Genomic DNA, 19,651 nt, shown 5'->3' with positions numbered 1-19,651 from the left:
GAGCATCCCCTTTGGCCAGTACCAGGATCCAGCAGCGCCTCGCCTCTTGTCGGCCCATAAACTTCTTGGGACAGGTAGAGCTCAACTAGTGTGCAAGGAGGCTTTGTGACTAAACGGATTTGAGAGAGAGGGGTAAGTGACAGAGAGAGGGAGGCAGAGGATCCAGAGAGATGAGACAAGCCAGAGAGAGGACTATAGATGTGGCTCTAGACAGGTCCCCAAGACTCATTAAGTGGCTCTCCAGCTGAAAATTTTGCCCCTCCCCTCCGATATACAAGATGCATCTCTACCCTACTTTTTGCCTGACTTCATGGCTAACTGCTACTCTCATACTATAATAGTTATGTCAAACTTAAAACCAACTTCTTTCAAGTTATTTCCCTGCACTTTTCATTCAGGTTTAATTTCTGTTAACACTTCAATTATATTAATATACTAGTTTTAAAATTAATTTCTGCTACAAGAACTTAAAGACTATTTATTTGAAAGTATCAGGCATACATTTATTAAGACTGCATCAAAACTAACTAATTTTAACAGGAATACATGATATTGGTATAGTACAACCTAAATACCTTAGCCAAGATGAGGAAACTATACATTATACAAATGCAGAACAGAAGACAGTCCCAGTCTCAAAAATGTTCAAGACAACAAATAGGCAAACCAGTTAAAAAGCACCAAGAAAACATTTGAGTTATAGTGTATTTCATTTTTCCCCCCCTTCAAATCTCCCCAATGTCCAGCTGCCATAGTCTGCCTCATTCTTTCATTCCACCCCGCCTCTATAAGGAAAGACATTAAAGATTACTTAATAAGTATTTATATTATATTAGAGCTCAGTAGATTCAACCAGGACTGACCCTCTACTGTGCCATGTACTGCGTTAACATAGAATATCTGGTGGAGAACTACATAGATTCCTGGTGGATTTATGGTGTGAAAAACCATTTCTTGATTCCCAAACAGGATGCTTCCACAGAACCATGCTATAGGATTAAGTAACAAACCATATTTACCCAAATCTAAGATGCCCCTGAATTCAAGTTTCTCCACCCCAATAACTAGATTGATAAATCTGTTATAATTTTCCATGTATAGAATCTAATAATTGGAGGATCATAAATTCATCCCTATCACTACAGTGATAGCAGTGGTACCAGGGCAGGTGGTAAAGAGGCAGTCAGTGAGGAAAGCAACAGGTGGGAGGCTGTTTGGCCCTGCTGCCTGCCCCAACCCACATAAACCACTTTGTGCCTGCCCTCTCCCACAGCATCTATCCCTCACCACCTGCCCCCTTCCCCACTTACTATACCTTGCATCTGCCCTCGCCACAACCCCTGCATCCTGCCTGCCCACCTACAGCCTTGTAGGCCCCCACTCCCTGCTTTGCCACTTGTGACCATGGCAGACTGTGACAGAATAAATCTTCCTGGAAACAGACAGTCTAAGACATGTAGCATCCCAAAAGATAGTGAGACTACAGAAATTTCCTGGTATGGCAAGAAAGCTTTAAAGCCAGATCCCACTGGGTTAAGACAAGGCTCCGTCCCTTCTGCTTGCTAGGACCAGAAAAGTGGCAGCCATTCTGAGAACCATTTGAGCACAATATCTGTAGCTTCTATTCTTTCCTGCCTCTATTCCAGCAAAGAAAAATGAGCTTCTCCAACCCAAGATTAACCTAATTTTGGGGCTAATTTTGGGGAGAAAAGTACAAGCTATGAAAGTATGTATGCTATGTGAAGGCCTTACTAGAATCCATTAAAATTGCTATAATTAAGCCCAACTTAAAACAGCAGTGTGTTAAAATATCATATACAGAAGCAGTGGAAAACATGCCATTTAAGTTTTATAAATGTCACAATGTAAGGTACTTCATTAAGTATCTATTACTTCAAATATTGAAGTTGCAAGTATTCTTTTTTAAAATGCAAAAAACTTTCAGTTTCTACACTGCCTAAGAACTTTTGCCTTAATCAGTTTGATTGGGCTTAGGAGTTAAACCATAAACTTACAATACTTTTAGTACCTTCTCTTGTAGATAGGCAAACAGTTTCTTCCTGCATATTTGAAACATTTATCCCAGCTATCTCCAATACCCAACAGAACATAAAAATTAATTTATTTTCAAAACCTTGGTTATATTATTTATCACTCCCAATTCAGATAATCATGCCTGTGCTGCATACAGTTCAAAGAATACGAGTTCAAGCGACAGAAAAGTTTAAGTGGTGCAGTTTTGGAACAGGGATGAATTGATTTACGTAAAGTCAATTTAAAACATGATTTAAATCAGCAAATCAAAAGACCAAGTAAAAAATATATTTTTAAACCAACTTTCCCATTATATATTCTTGGTTTTTTAAGACAGGTGTATTGTCATTGGTTGACATAACAATTAAAACATGTTGACTAACAATTAAATACAGCTTTTACAGTATATGTTTCCTAAGTACACAAACTAGAGAGAAAGAGAGAGCGAGATTATAGTAGCATATTTGGATTGTTAGAAATCCTACAATTTAGTGTGTTATAAAATGGTGAAGTACATATTTCTTATTCACTAGATTAGCTTTTTGTTCATCTTTGCATCAATCTGCATTAAGATGGCAACTTGAATTTAATTACACACACAAATGAGCACTTCAAGTTTAATAAACAAAACTTTAATGTTTTAGATACATAAACGTTTTCATTTTTTTTTAAATCAAAACCATGGTGCACATCTACACCCAACTAATATATTAAAACACTACTGTTAACCATTTATACTATTAGAAGTATGAACTGTGGTCAGCGAATTAAATCAACTATTTCAGGTCACCCTAGCAAAAATTGTCTAAAATGCCTCGAAATTTATTTGAGCTTAAGTTCCTGCTTGCTTAGTAGTCTTTTAAACTGAGTGTCATTTTTTGATCTAGACTGTTCTGAAAATGTTTACTCCCTGTCTTGAAAGTTTTTAGAACTCAAAAGTCTGATCCTCCACCTCTTTTTATTCACAGAAAAACAAGCTTTCTTGCTTTTTCAATTCCCAGTCAATTCCTCCACTTTGAATGAACCAGACCAGATAAAGAAAATATTCTTTCTGCACCCACAGAACAGGCTACTGCTGGTAAAAAGATGGTTTAGCACTTCAACAAACTGGTTTCAGGTGCCTTGCTAATGACTTCTACCAGGTCAGCGGTGTGACTTGCTTCAGCAAACATGTAGTGCTCAAATTGTTCACCACTAGCCCTGAAATAGATTACAGTTGACATAACTGCTGGGTGATTAAGATGCCCATATCTTTGCATTTCCCTTTTCGGCAGATAGGCACATACCCTTGTACTTTGTGTTAAGAATACTGGCAAGAAAATGAAGTGGAATAAGCATCCGGTCCATCTGCTTTGCTGTTGGACATTTCTTGCTTTAAACTGGCAAACTGCCCATCAAGAATGATGGGGGGTGTGGAAGGCAAGTAGGGACAGAGCGCTGCCACCCACCACCCCATGCCACCACCTGCTCGGGGGGATGGGAGAGGGGGGACAACAACGACAACACTTGCCCCATTGTTCCCTCCGTCAGCACTTGCAAGGGGTCAGGGACTTGTAGCAAAGGCAGAGATACCCCTCCAGGCAGCATGGCACATCACAGGGAAGCGTGGGCTTGCCTGGGGTACCAAAGCTCAGGGCCCTGTACCAGGTCCTCAGCTGTGCCCAGGGGACCAAGGCAATCAGTAAGCACCAGGGCATAATGGGTGGGACACCCCTCGGTACACTCAAACAGATCCTCCTGGTATGCCCAGGGGATTCTCAGCAGGGGCCTACTCATAACACAGGCCATGTGCAGAGAGAAGCCCTGTCCTGGGCCACCTCTCTGAAAAGGTCTGCCGGGGAGAGGGCAGAGGCATCACCAGCTCCATGTCCCAGCAGACAGGGAGACAATTTACCATGGATCCTGGGTACCTGTGTGCACATGACCCCCAATCCAAGGTCAAGCAGCACACAGTCCCTTGGTGTAGTGCAGGGGTGAGCAATTATTTTGGGCAGAGGGCTGCTTACTGAGTTTTGGCAAGTTATTGAGGGCCGCATGACAGACAGCCCGGGGCAGATAAATATTAATTTTTAAAAATTTTTTAGGGGCCCCATGGGCCAGACAGAACGGCCTGGCAGGCCACATCCAGCCCCTGGGCCATATTTTGCCCACCCCCGGTGTAGTGCATGTTATCCCTGAAATGTTGCAAACTCTCAAGGGATGCAGTGTCAGGGACACTGCCCTCGATCGCCGGCACCCGCTGCACATGCCACCTCAGGGAACGTGCTGTGCTGGAGGGAAATAAAGCTTGTTGAATGGAAACTATCTGGAGTACATGTAATCTTGGGGGACCGCTGTGACTCTGGGATTCACAGGCAGCAGCCCAGGGGCCCTATTGCAAGAGGTGGAGGAGGTGGCCCACAGGTGCCTCACAGACACAGTGGCCTGTCTGCCACTGCTGTTACCTTAAGGCCATGAGCAACGCCACGTGCCTTCTATGCACCGTCTGCCCAGCAGTGGAAGGAACATGGCATCACAAGTGGCTCCTGAGGTGCAGAGCCCAACAGCAGCACATTCACCCTACACTTAAATCCAGGGGGCAGGTAGCCCCCCATGCCTACCCCAGGGTGCACACAGTGGTAGCTCTAGAAAGGCCTGGCTCACCTCGGGAAGGGCTGTGGTGGGCGGGTGGCCAGGTGGGGGTGCCCACGGCCACCTGAGGTGGGGCCTGATTCACACAGCTCTGTGAGGGGACACTGCTTCGCCAAGGCCGGATGCCATGCTCAGGGAGACTTTTTGCTCCAGGCTCAGCCTCCCTGCACACCAAGCACAAGGCAAGTGGGGCAGAGCTTCCCCCGCTGCAAGGGCCTGACCACAGGAGATCCCAGAAACAGCAATTGCAGCTACCCCAGCCTGCCTGAACCTTGGCCATGGCGCAATTTCCCTCGAGGGGCTGGGACCGGGGCAGGTGCTGGGCAGGGCCACTGAGGGCTCCCAGCCAGCTCAGCTCTGAGCACTGCCTGCAACAACTATTCCCAGAGCCCAGGGAGTCCCTGCTGCAGCTCCGGGGGCTCTGCCCCACTAGCACTGGGCCAGGTGAGCTCAGGCCAAGCAGGGAGCCCCCCTGAGCCCAGCATCCTGACCAGGAGGTGTTCCCCTGTAGGCAGGGCGGCTGCGCCCCACGCCTGCGGAGTTGCACAGCCCAGGCCAGGCCCCACCTCTGGTGCTGCCAAGCACCCCCACTGCAGCCCAAGTCTACGGAGCCCCGGGGCACCCCCGCTCTTTGCCCCAGTCCCTGCTGTCCTCCAACTACTGCCTTCCCAAGGCCCCAGCCAGGCTAGCCTACCTGCAGCACCTCCCCCACCCCTCTCTCTACCCTCTCTCTCTTCTCTCCACCCCATCACAACACGCTTAACAAAAAAAATACACAAAAACAAAAGGTAGTATATGAAGTTTTATTTATTGTCACCAGATTTAGAATTGTTAGAAAACCTGGTATTTATTGTTAAAAAAAGTAACATTTATGATTATTAACTATATTAGTATGCCAGCATTTCCCGATCTTTTCCATCCCATGGCACACTTACATGAATTAAAAAATAACACTGTGGCACACAAGACACGGAGCAGGGCGAGAGGGAGGGCATGCAGCCAGACGCAAAGCCACAGTACATTGGTTGGGAAACACTGTAATATGCACAGTGTCTGCCATGTACCTTCTGCCCCAGTTTTGTTTTTCTGCTGTGCCTGCACTCAAGCACCTTACAGGGTACACACTGCCTTTTTTTCAGTACTCTGGCTAAAAATGTTGCCTACCCCTGGCTTATGCTGTCTTTCTTCCAATTTACAATTGTTTTATCAGTTAGGGGAGCCATATAAAACTATGTTTTATGATTACTAAATGTTTTGATGTTGTTTTAATACCTAGTCTGTTACCTACGTGTATGAAAAAATTTGCTGGTGGTATTTAAGGCAGTATCATTTTAAATTGGTGGTACTCAGTCTGTCAAGAGCTTGAGAACCACTGGTCTAAATAGATTTAATTGCATGTGTAGATGCACCCTCTGTTGCACACACTGCTCCCTCTCCCTTTTCCACACAAGAAATATACAACTAAACAAGACTCCTCTTCCCTGTGACACAACCCAACACACCCTTTCCCCCATATCCCTAAAACCCTGCCTTCTGTCCTTGCGCTGCAGATACACCAGCAATCCATGTTTTCTGCTATTGTAACCCCCGCACCCCCGTGTGCTGCAGTATTTTAGTTTAGAGAGCTAGACAGAGCTCTTTAGAAATTAGTATTTCTCTCTCAGTACATATGCAAAGGAACCAAGAATGGCCATTTAACTGAGGTACCCAGAAACATTCAGAAACAGAGGGCTGGTAGATACTGAGCAGGTTTTTCCATGAGCTGGATAATAAACTTCCATTAAAAGAGTGCAGAATTATAACTATTCCTCATTTGAGAGATGAGCTAAATCAGAGCTCAGGTAGAGAGAATAAAACACATGTTTGATATCATCTATGTGGGATCAGTGGATAGTCCTGACCAAGGAGTACACATGATGGTATCTGCTGGAGTCAAAGACCAGGTTCCAACACCTGCGATGACTTTGATCCTTTGCATCCAATAGTACAGACCATGCACCCTTTATAGGGTTAACCATGGCACCCAATGTCCTACTGCTGTTCATATGTCATATGGCATCTGTTCATCAGCGAGTGATGGTGGATATTGAAGCTATTCTACTGACTGGTGGTGCATTTTCTCTTGTGGCTGTAGAGACCAATGTTAGAAATGCAGGTCCTGTCACAGTGGTCACAGGAGTACATGGCATTAAGGGCTACTGTACTAACAGGCTGTTTCCATCAGTCACATTTCTGGTGTAATTTATGTGACCATTTCTCATTGTGATGTTGGACTCCATGATTGAGAAGGGAGCACCACTTTGTCCTGTCTCCTGCTAAGGCCTCTCAGAGGTTTTGGTCAATTCCAAAAACCTTCAGATCCTGCTCCAGGATATGAAGGCCTGCTGCTGTAAAAGTTAATATATGCTCAAGACATACCAGGAAGAGGGACATCCCCCACCAAAGAGGGAGGTAAAAACCCCCAGTCCATACCAATCTGACTACGGTGTAAAACTCTTTCCTGACCCCAAATATGGTGATCAGTCTGACCCTGAACTGAGAGCCTGAGCCCTATGCAGCAACAAGCAAAGACCAGAAGCATGGGAAATACCCACAGTAGAACATAGGCATAGCTATGCATAGCTTAACCCTGACTAGAGGCTGTCCCACCTCTTCTTGAACAGGTCCAGTGATGGACAGCCCACAACTCCCCTAGGGCAGTCTCCAGTATTGCCAACCCCACAGTGTCAAAAGTCAAGAGACAGACTCTTAAAAAACCCCAAGAAATTCAGTATGTAAATAATAAGATGCTCCCTTCTAACTCCCCCTCCCCACTGCTCCTTGCACATGAGCCCTAAGCAGCCCCCTCACCTGTTGCAGCCCTGGGTTCAGTGCTGGCCTGGGAGAGCTCCCTGCACCCCCTGCCGCAACTGGGCCCCAACTGGGCTCCCGGGGACTTTGCAGCTGGTTCCAGTCTCATTGGACTCCACCTCTGACCTGCCCCAACCTCAGCCCAGACTTTGATGGCTGTACAAGTCTCACATGAGATACACCAGAAGAAAAAGTCCCATGACTTGAGAGTTCTATCACAATATCATGACTCAACAAAGATTTTACAGTAAAATTAAGTCTATCTGGTATCCACGGGGTAAGGGGATTGCCGGTTATGTAAAAATTCCAGTTATCTGCACCAACCTCTTCATGGCAGGAAGGCTAAGCTGGGGCTACACTCAGGCCCCCCTCAATCTGCCCCCCCCTCCCCACTCCTTCACCACAACAGAATGACTCGCTAGACACTTCTCTCTAAGCTGCCAGGCTGCATTCCTGGCTGTGTGCATGCTGCAGCTGCACATGTGCACGCAGCACTTATCGGCTACATTATCAGCCACATCAGCCCAAAAAAGAAAATGATTGCCAGTATCAATTTTCCTTTTGCCACTGCAATATGGGCTGATTTATTAAAGCATCAAGATATAACATGCTTCCTGGGTATTTTGCTATTTGACAACAAGATGGTTAATTCTTCCCATTTCTAGATTAGAAAACTGACCATGCTTAGGTTGAATTACATGTCTTAATTTTCCTTGAAACAGTCTTAATAGGTTTTTGTTGTTTCTCCCTAGCAAATCCTGAGTGGCAACTTTGCATTCAGTTACCACTTTAAGATAGGCTGCTTTTGGACGTGGTGATTACTTGTTCTCTCAACAGGCATAGGAATGAGTATGAGACATTTTAATTTGTCCTCCTTTCACTTAAGACCATTTGCAGATGCCCCCTTGAGACATTACACCAAAGTACAACCATTTCCAGAATGGTCATGAACCGAAACTACATCTTGCATTCTGTACTTTGGCTAAAACTATCTGTGTTCCAAGTTCAATGACCTATTAATAAAAATCACAGATTAAGACTACAAGGGACCATTGTGATTACCAGGGATCCTGGTTTTCTCCATTTAAAAATTCCAAATACTCTAATAAAAAAAATCCCAAATTCTTTGATTAAAAAACCCCCAAACCTGCAAAATCTGTTTTTCCACAATTAAAATGAAACACTATATTATATCTATCTATATCAGTTGAATACAATATTTTATTGATATGTTTACAATTCTAAAGCAACTTGGAAGCCTACCATTGCTTCAATCATTATAATAAATTCTAAATTCTTATATATTTTGGCATTTGATTTTGTCTGGTTTTGGTTTTTTTAAAACATGGAAAAATCAAAGCTCTTTCTGTCCCCTTTGCTCACCAGGACAGTCCAGCAGCAGCTGTCTCCCCACTGCTTTGTGGTGCTGAGCAGCCCCGATATGCTGGTGCCCTGCCCCGACTCCCAAGTCACAACCCCACCCAGCCCTGCCAGTGCACCTCACTCCTGACCCACAGTCATCTTTCCCCCCCACCCCGTGCCCCTCATTCCCAAACTGCAATCCTCCCCCACATCCCTGCCAGTGCCCCTCATCCCCAACCCACAGCTCCCTGGCCATCTCAGTGCCTCTAACTCCTGAACTGCAGCCCCCAGACAGCAGCTGGGTCACCACATATTGCCCTCTGCTACAGGCTGGGGCTCCTGTGCTGCACTAGGAGGACTGGCCAGGGCCCCCCAGGCAGTCTCCCACCACCCCACCCCTGAGAGCACGGGCACTGGTGCCCAGCATTGCTGACCCTGCCACCCTGAAAGACACCCCCCACCCCTTCCCCCACTGGAGTGACAGGCACCTCCAAGCAGGCCCCACTGGCAAGAGCACAGAGCTGGGCTTCCTGGCAGCACCAAGTGCTGCCTCATATCCCTGTGCCTCGCCACAGCCCCAGTGCCCAGATGCCTTTCCCTAGCGCTGGCAGGTACCCACTTCACCCCCCGACAGTCCCCAAGCCCTGGCTTCAAGCCCCCCTTGCCCCAGACTCACCTACATCCAGCTACCAGGGCTGCTCCCACCACCCTGCCTAGCTGTATGCTGGCCACGTGTGCCCGCATGCATGCACACACGGCTCCCCCTGCCTCCAGTCACCCTTCCTCCATTCTCCCCAGCCCCAAGCACCTCCTTCAAGGCTGGAAGGCTGCCAGCTTGTAAGGGGAAAGGCCATGTGTTTCCATGAGAAATGGAAAACCTGGATGCCTGATTATCAGTGGCCTCCTGTGAGAGACAGGCCACAGCATTTCCCTAAATTAATTCACATTTCAACTGGAACTACTGTTCTTATAGTTCATTATTTGCATCTTATTTTTAGCTTGAATTTGTCTAGTTCCAACTTCCACCAATAGGATCTTGTTTTACCTTTTGGCCACTGCATCATACAAGATGCTCATATTCAAACAGATTATATACCAGAAACCTCCTCAGTTCTTTCAGTCGCTTACAGCTCAGGCTTTCTTCCAGCTTCCTCCAGTGTTTAAAGAGGTAATGAAAAAAAGTTCAACACTATCTGGACAGAGACCTCCAAAACCGGCTCTTTCAAAATTCTTATATCTAAATTATCTGGACCTACTAATTAAGTTACCTAAACATCTTCCTCCTATTGTTGTTAAAAATGGGCAACAATTTCACTACTGGAATATGGACAGCAATGTGACATACAGCATCTAGCTTTATTTGAGAAAAAGAACAAGTGTTTATGGAACATATCTGGCTCTTCTACTCTGACAATTTTTGTCCTTTCCAACTAACAGGCTATTGCCATCGTTGTATTCTTTCTGATCCTGATATATTTAAGCTTCTTATTATCCCAAACCAGAGGTTCCCAAAGCTTTTTCTTATTGTGTACCCTCTTCCAGATTGACCATCTTCCCACATATGCCTACCAGCAGATCATGTTATATTTTAACCCCTTAAATACCAATTATTATAATGAAAATTAAAGCCACCCTTGCACAATTTATCCTGTGTACCCCCCAGAGATGTCTTGTGTACTCCCAAAGGTACGCATACCACAGTTTGGGAATGCCTGCTGTAAGCCTTGCTGACCGAATTTCTCTGTGCCCTCGTGTTATCAATTTTCTACAAGTCCTAGCTTCTAATTTATATTCATTACCATGAGGCTCCCTATTTTTCCACAGAACTTACATATTCCAAAAAGACATTCGGTCTTGAACAGATGATCAAGAAACTGATACTCTATTGTTTCCCTTGATAGTTTGTACCAACAGTTAGTCATTCATAAATCTTTGAGCATTATTTACTATGAATTTGCCTGGCTTTAAAATTCCAGCCGTGCATTATGCTTTGCCCGCTAAATTAGAGAGCCATTAAGTACCTGATATTTTGTCTCTTCAGTGTACCAAGTACCATAACCGTGATTTCTGAAAATTATTTCTTATGAAAAGCTCACAGTTTGTTTTCAAGTTGGTAAACTATCGGGGCCAAAGTATGTTCCTTTGCCTTAAGCAGCATCCTGAATATTGGCGTGCATAAAATTAACTGTGCAGTTCAGGAAGTGGCATTGACTAGTTCTGTGCGTGTCCTTGAACTACTTTTTCTCTCATGTAATACCATAGCAAATTAAGTTAATACAGTACAACCTCATTATAACAAATCTTGCTTATAACAAACCCTACCTTTTAACGATACCAAAAACAGGAACTATTCTTGTTTCAAATAATCCTATTCTAATGAGCACCTCTTTTAGTGAATTTTCTCCCAATGCCAATGTAGTTCACTATAACAAGTTTATACTGAACTTAATATTGAAGTATGAGAGTGCATTTGTGTACATTCACTGAAGTTTGTGAACTGCCGAAACGCAACATGCTATGCATTCATATTGGATTTCTGATAACTTCCTCTCTTTATACTTTCAGCCCTGCAATTTTCAGTATTCAGTACATCAGAAGTACAAAACAGCCCAAAACTAAACAAGAAAACCTTTTATAAAATCAAGAGAGGGAGATTTTCAGATGTGAATTTTCTCTACTTCTCTGACCATCTCTTAGCCGAGAGAGAAGTCCGTACAGACACAAAAAAAGCCAATTTAATAGTACCTCAGATTCTGACAGTTGCATTTTTGTATCCACATATACAGGATGACCATCACATGCTCACTGCTCCAAAAGCAAAGCCCATTTGGATGATACTAGTATTCCCTTATAGTACTAATTTCAATACTAAGATAATATGTACTCATGAGATTCCCTAAGCCAATTCCTTACTTTAGAAAAGAGAATCCCAAAATAGAATAAGTGCATGGAAATATGAATATATAGGGCACTTCAGATACATGTGCAATGCAGCACCAGGTGCTTTTGAAAGCTGAAACACCTGGCACTGCATCGTGTGCATTTGTACAAGTGTCAAAATGCGAGTCAGCTCTGAGAAAATGGAGTCAGCATGCTTTTGAACTAACACAAATGTGTTTTAGTTCAAAAATAATCCACAGGAATGTGTGCTGAGTTCTAATGCTAAACAAGGGCCACATAGCCAAATAAAGCATCAGATCTAAATGTTAAATTGAAAACGTGTTGTACAAACACATACAGAATTCCAAGCAGCAGACAGGCCTCTACGATGACACCATTAGAGGCTCATCAGCAATTCCACTTTAACTTTAAGGAGTGATCCCCAAGACCCCCAAATGTATTCACCCTAGTTAAACTAATAATCTAACCTTTCAAAAAAATACCAGATGCGTATCTTTCAGTAGAAGTGGCATTCCCCTTAACATTTTTAAATTTTTTATATTATAATAAGGCATTTAGGGAAGTTACACTAATCAGTAAAAACTCAAAGCACTCTTCAAATCCAGGAGGTAGAACCTGGTTTCTTCCTAGTAAGAGAAAAACCTGTTTTTCCTGGAAACAACATATGAAGATTAACTGTTGGTATAGGTAAAACTGATGCAAGAAATAACTCTTGGATAAAGATGCAACCCAACTTTGTCCCTATGAAATACAGTGAGGGATCAATCAACTCGCACGGACTGTAACTCACACTGTTAAAAACAAATAGCATAACATAAGAGAGCTTTTATCTGTACAGCCTTTTCAATTTATGGACAGGTACATAGGACACCTATTCATGGATGATTTCCAGTTCCCCTTTAGAATATTCTGCACCATATATATCATTTATATTTGGAATATATTGACTGTCATTTACTCTAGGGATGACGCTATTAAAATTTGTAGTGGTACCCAACTCATCTAACCCTGCAAGCTGGATGAGTGGCACCAGGCTGCTTTACAGGCTGGATTTGGAGCACAGAGCTGCATTATCTGGCCCACAAGGTTGGAATTTGGCAGCATCAGTGTAAATTGCTGCCAGGGTCAGGGTGGGGGGTCCCCAAAACCACAACAGCCCCTGCTCCTACTACCACAAAACTTCCAGTTCCAGAGGCCACATGATATGGCTCTGCATTCTGGATCCAGCCCATGGGGCTCCCTATGGGTCTGGAAATTTGGTGGCAAGACAAGCAGCAATAGCATTAATTGCCATCACTCTGAGAGCTGTGACAATTAATGCTGCTGCCAAATTTTCAGATCCACATGGAACCCTGCAGGCCAGATTACGCAGTTCTGCGAGCTAGACTGAGCCCACAGGCTGCATCTTAGTTGTCCCTACCCTAAACTAACGGTTTTACAGTCCAAGATATAACCTTTCAATTTCTGAAGTCCATAATGAATAGATATTTTCTGGACTAAGGTGGTATCTCTAAAAGAATCCAGTCTCTGTGTACTGCCTTGGGACTCCTTGTATGGCTCCTTCTCTTAAAAGTAGTTTATTTTAGCTTTGAATAGTGTCACATACAAGGAAATAGAAGAATAGGGAAGATTAGGAATTAGTTCAAAGTAGAATTGAATCACGCTTGCAAACTGGATTACCTCTGATCACAAACTATTTCCAAAGCATACTCTTCAAACAATTACATGTGGAGGTTGTTATTCAAACAAAAACAAGATTTTTCTTCTGCATTGTCATATCTGCAACATCCTCACATGCAAAACTTACTCCAAATTGCAGTATTTCAATCAATTTGTGCTCCTCAGTTGAGAAAGGGGGCTACTGTTGCCAACCCCCCCATAAGCTTACTGTATAGAAAGATTAAATGTTGGGGGCCAGTGCCCATATTCTAAGGGGTGGGGTGGCTGGGAGACTCCGCCCGGGGGTTGGGGGAGCAAGCGGAGGGACTTCTGGTGGCAAAGGTCAGGGGTAGAACTTCTTGTCCAAAGATGGCAACCAGGGGGCAGAGCACCTGTCACGGGGAGGGGCTACCCTTGCAGCTTTCAACAGCTCACCAAAATTCATTAAGCAGCCCTCCAGCCAAAATAACTGCCCAGCCTGGGCTAGAATGAAGTCAAAAGATGGCTGAGTTTCTTCTGTCTCTTATACTAACTCAACCCAGCCAAAGTATTGTCAATATGTTTACTTTCTTTTTCAAGATATCCCAGAAAGTACTGGAAGACAACCACTTATCCAGATGAGAAATCTATCTATTTATACAGCATACACTGTTATGGTAAATTAAACTTTGATTATTAAGGTAATGGGAAATTTGAGAGAAAGTGATCCAGGGATCCTGGTTCTCTCTTATTTGGAAAAAACCAAAAAACCCCCAAAAAACAATTTTCAGTTAAAAAAAACAATTTTCAGTTTAAAAAACCAAACAAACCAAATCCACTTTTTTAATATTTCGTAATATTTCATGTTAATTATGGAAAAACCTGAATTTGGGGTTTGGGTTTTTTTTAACCAAAACACCACGATCCTTGCTGATCACAATATGATAGAATTGATGCTTCTAAGACTATAAAAGCATGCGGTCAGTAAAACTCAGACACCGATTTCAGAAGGATGGATTTTAACTAACTCAAGGAAATATCAGTTAAGGTGTCATGGGAAGGCAGTTTGAAGGATAATGGGACTCAGGAAGGCTGACAGCTTCTAAAGGGCACACTACTGATAACCCCTACCAACACTGGTCCCAGTCTCCCCTGGCTCACTGGCATAGGTTCAGGTCCCTCCACACACATTCTCCGCATCAGTGGGGTACAGCAATTTAAAACAACACACGAACAGAACAAACCAGGCTTCCTCAACACCAAGCTCTAACTCTGCAGCAAAAATGGTGGTCCCCAAGTCATGATAGATACAAGAGATTTTGTCTGAAAATAAGTGGCACACATTACAGAGGACTGAAGACATCTCAATTTCTAGGCAGGAACAAGGTAGACTAACCAGACCATTTAGCACCCAGAACAGTTTCACTGGACAGCAATGCAGAAAGATCTATGCCACAATCAGTCAGATACAGCACAAATCAAGAGGTACCTGCACTCTAGGTGCCTACCCTCCTGCTTACACTGCCTCAGTCCCCTTGCATACCATAACGGTTACCAGCAAAATGGTTGGAGTGGACACTTAGGTGCACTGTGTCTATGGCAGGGGTGGGCCATTATCTTGGGTGGACGGCCACTTAATGAGTTTTGGTAAGCTGTGAAGGGCTGCATGGGTAGCCCCACACCTTAACAGCCATCTTGGGACCAGAAGTCCCACACCTAACCCTGAACTTCATCACCGAAAATCCCTGCCCTTGCCCTCTGGAAATACTGCTGGGTGGTGAGGGGAGGCTTGCCATCTTAGAACCAGAAAAAAGCCAAATCATACACTAAAAGTCAAACACCTACTATAACATACTTTAATTTTATTACAAAAAATACTTTTGTCATGTATTGTGTTTGTGTACTCTATATATGAGCTGATTGCATAATAACTCAAAAATAAATTCTTAGCTGTAATTGGAGCTCATGTATCAAGGAAAGCCCAACATGTGTCATATTTCATGGGTTGGCTCAGTTATCATCCAAGATAGCTTTCTGGTTGACATGGATGCCAGGAAGTCCTACTCTAGCTCTAAGAGCCAACCCCAGAATGGAGGTTGATGTCCCCTGAAAAAATCCCTGACACCACCTCCAGATGAACTCAGCTAGTTCAGTCAGAGAATCAGGTGTTCAGTATACCAGTAGAATCCCCAAAATACCCTCAAATTGGTGAACAAAGCAGACACACTAAGCTGAAAACATCTGGCAAGGGATACCTCCAATGGGCCACATGTTCACTGAACACCCCCCCCCCCGTCCTCCAATCCTAGCCTGATGCTGCACCAAGTATTCAAATAGAACTATCTGGGCAATCACCAGCCCAGAACAGCCAGAGGAGAAAGACAGGAAAACAGGCACCAAGTACCTTGCTCTGAGGACCTGGTCTACCTTGCCTGTCGCATTTCCCTCTGCCCAGCACAATCTCAAAAGGCACGGCTGCTGCCCCAACATATGGTGGATTCTCCTAGGCCCTTGGGGCTGACAGACCACACTAATCTATGGATTCTCTGCAGGAGTGGGGGGGTGTTGAGGATGATCCAAGCCTGACACATCTGGATATTCACTGGGCAGAGACACAAGCCAAGGTAAATTAAGTCCCGCTCCTTCTCCCTGTCTCTCATCCAAGGGAATTTTATTTCCAACTCCCTGCACCCCCACACACCCCCAAGCCAGGACTCTCCTCCCCGAACATACTGCCAAGCCAAGCTCCACCCCCCACCACCACAGTGACTATGCCTGTTTCCTTGACTTCCCTCCCCCTCCCCCTCTCCTGTCTCCTACCTAAGGGAGTTGCCTCTCTCCTTCTCTAGCCTCCACCCCAAGCCAGGCTCTCCCTTGGGTGGAGACAGACCGTGTCCCATTCCTCCCTTCCCTTCCTCTCTTATACCAGGAAGTCCTCTCCCACCTCACTGCAGAAAAAGACTGACTTACATTTTATAAGAAAAGGTAAAAGATAGCTTAAATGGAAATCTGAACACAGGTTGAATTTGGTCAGAACAATAAAAGACACTCTTTGAACTGCTTTCTGGAGACCAAAGAGTAAGCCAGTAAGGAAGGCACTACAACAATCAAAGAGAAAAACAAGTCATGGCTCAGATCCTGAAAGTGAGTAAAAAGAAAAACTGAGGAGTCAGAGACAGGATCCAAGATGAGGTTTTTTCCTCCCTATTCTACATGGGGAGGAGTGGGGGGAACCCTTTGTCCTAGATTTGAATGCAAGGCAGCAGGGGAGCAGGCAGCTGCTGCAGCTCTGACCCAAGTCTCATTTGGGGTGGAGGCTGGAGTTGTAACCTGCCCCCCACACCCACACGTTTGACTAGGCTGGGGCCTAAGCAACCATGTGCTCCATGCCTTGGGCTGGACAGATGGTGCAGAGAACCATGGGGGAGGCAATACAACAGGGCACAGCCCAACTGACTCCTCCACTGCAGCAGTTGGGACATGAATTTAAGACGACCCCCACCAGTAATTAGGCTTTTTATATAGAAAATGATAACAAATTTATAAGTTTTCCATGTATATAATGTAATTACTGCAGGGGGAGATGCATATTAAATCGAGCTGTCTTGGATTCAGGTAAACATGGTATTGAGGAAACAGACAAAAGAAAAGCTTTCACACATCACATTTTTACATCAAATCCAGCACTAATGCAAAAACAACCCTTACAAATCAATAAAACAGCAGTTTTTTAAATTAACTCACTGTGTATATACTTTGATGTCTCTATTTACCTATTAAACAGAAAACCATATGCTGAACAATTTACAACCAGTAGTACCTAGGGAACTGCAGTAGCCTGAGTTGCCTTGAGATCTTTTCAAGGATGCCACAGAATGCCACACAATGTTAGCACTGTTCGGTGTGCAAACAATTCATAAGATAAACCCAAAAGTTACAAGTAGGAATCCAGAGTGTCAAAAGCATTCTGACCTGCTGTATTTTTTCTGAGTTATTTCCAACACAATATTTTCTCTCTTTTTCTGTAGTATAAAAAAAAAAGAAAAAGAGCTGGCATTTTCTGAGAGTTGCCTTGCATCTAAGCAGGATATTTTAAACCTAGAAACATCAAGAATCACTGGTCTAGATTAAGGAAGTAAGCCACAGTGGCTTTCATAAATACTCCCTTGAAATAACAGACTTAAAATAGTTTACAAAGGCCCAGTCCTTGCATTTGTTTAAGGCATGACTTTAAAATTGTTTGTTAGATCAGTGCAGTACATTGAAAGGCCTATCACCAGCTTAGCTGTCATCAGCAAATGCATAGATACAAGCTACAATGATAAACTTTTGGTTTAGAGCAATGAATTTCTTCACGGTTACACTGGCTGCCTTAAGCCAGTATAAGTGAAACCAGCATAACATTTATAGATAAATAAACATGAAGTTGTAAAAGTATTCTCATTTATCAACAAGATGTCAATGAAACCACTTTCTTTTTAAGTAGTATTCTAAGAAGAAAAGAAATAGGAGTAAGCATTCCTATGACAGAGCTAAAGTGAACCAAAAATTGAGAAGTTTTAGCTATTCAACCTGTAACAGAATTAAAAGAATAAGTCCACAAATGTAACGTCTGTAAAACATTTTAACAGAAGGGTCACACAGCATTCCCCTTCCCTACTTGTGATTGCAGTCAGCTTTTCCTGAATACCATCTTTGATATGTGTACGTGAAGTCTCTTATGCGGAATGTAGGGACAATAGTAGGTAAAACAGGCAGCACTACACAAGCACCTGGCCACATCTGGGCCAGGAAGCACAGTTTTGGAAGCTTTGTGTAACAGCACCCACCCGGCCTAAAGAACTTCCAGTCTGAACAGACAAGAAACAGAAACAGAAACAGTATGGAGGGAAACTGATTAACCTGAAGTCACATCAGCAAGTGAAGAAGAAAGTCCCAGCCTTCTACCCAGTACCCTAGAACAGACTCCCTGTCAGCAGGACCCCAGCTGCATCCTTTGCCAGCGGTGTTCAAGGCACACAGTGAAACAGCCAGCATTGAAAAGTAATCGAGAGGCAGGCAAGCAGAGAGCGCTGCCGTGCGCCGCTGGAGTGGGTGCGGGGAAGAAGGCCCGGGCCAGGCGCACATAAACGGAATAAAGCAGTCCTACCCGCGCCGCCGGGGCGCGACACGGCGCTTCCCAACAGAAGGCAGCGAGGCGAGGGAGGAACCGTGCCGCCTCCCGCCGCTCCCCATGCCCCTGCCAGGCAGAGGGAGCCCCCGGTTGCGTCACTCCCGGGGCCGCCGCCGCCCCCACAGGAGAGGGGGCCCCAGGGCCTCTCCATCCGCGCCAGGCGCTCCGGGGGGGAGGGGCGAGGGCCGCGCTCCGGGCAGGCGGGGAGAGGGACGCGCCCTAGGAGCGGAGCGAAGCGGCCGAGGCCTAGGCAGGAATGGGGAGGGGAGGGGAGGGGAAGGGAAGGGAAGGAGGAGGAGGAGGAGCGGCCCGGTACCTGCAGGCTCCGCACGTCTCGCTCCTGCCGCCGCTTCCTGCCCCCGTGGCCCAGGCTCCGGCTGCCGCGAACGGAAACAGACCGGGCGGGGCGCGCGCGCACGCAGAACGGGGCTTCGACGTAACGTGCACGCCGCCGCCAGCCAATCAGCGCAGCCGGCGCGGAGGCTGCCGGGAAGCGGCACTATAAAAGCCCGCGAGCTATTTACGCCACGGAATGTCTCTGGGGTTTGGCTTCCGCTGGGCGCGGCGGCGCGAGGGGAATGGCGCGGTCTCGTCCCCTCTTCCCGGGCCGGCCTGGCCGAGCTCTGCCCGTCGCTCTTTCTCGGCAGCGGTGGCGAGGCGAGGCGAGGAGCGGCCTGGCCGCGCTCCAAGTGACGGGCTGGTCCCCGGCAGCGGCGGTCCAAGAGCGGGCGGGGGCTGCCGGTGACCGGAAAGGGCTGGTGTGTGCGCCCGAGGCGATTTTAGGCGTAAGTGTCTAAAGCAGATCTGGAAAACGGGACGTGCGGATGCCCCGGAGTGACGGGAACTGCTCTGGGGAAAGCTGTGTGGGCCTTGTCAGCCTGCGGTGTGCTGCCTGCTCGGCACTGTGCTTTATGAGGTTGAAGTCGGTTCCTTATTCCTAGTTCCTTTTTCAAAGCTTATCTTTGCACAATTAAAAGCTGTTTAGTAACGAATTACACAAGATAAAGTGTAATTTTTTTTTTAATGAAAGTCTGTTTTTAATAAAAATGTAAAATAATGTAT

General features: G+C 45.3%; 1 protein-coding gene across 2 annotated transcripts in view; it reads right to left on the bottom strand.

The window, feature by feature from the left end:
* RHOA (ras homolog family member A) overlaps window positions 1-19,062 on the bottom strand; it is an 84,140-nt gene extending 65,078 nt beyond the window's left edge. Inside the window, exon 1 of one of the 2 annotated variants that reach the window (XM_090021164.1) lies at window positions 18,906-19,062. The gene's annotated coding sequence lies outside the window, so the exon portion shown is untranslated. Of the gene's footprint in view, window positions 1-18,565; window positions 18,588-18,905 lie in introns of those variants that run through there. The other variant, XM_090021163.1, reaches the window with a different exon arrangement.
* Window positions 19,063-19,651: the final 589 nt, after the last annotated feature.

This window comes from Crocodylus siamensis, chromosome 11 (assembly GCF_052110815.1).
Source record: "Crocodylus siamensis isolate JL-2025a chromosome 11, ASM5211081v1, whole genome shotgun sequence".
Classification (NCBI taxonomy): domain Eukaryota; kingdom Metazoa; phylum Chordata; order Crocodylia; family Crocodylidae; genus Crocodylus; species Crocodylus siamensis.
The sequence above is the reverse complement of the archived record's forward strand: the minus strand, read 5'-3'. Positions and strand labels throughout refer to the sequence as shown.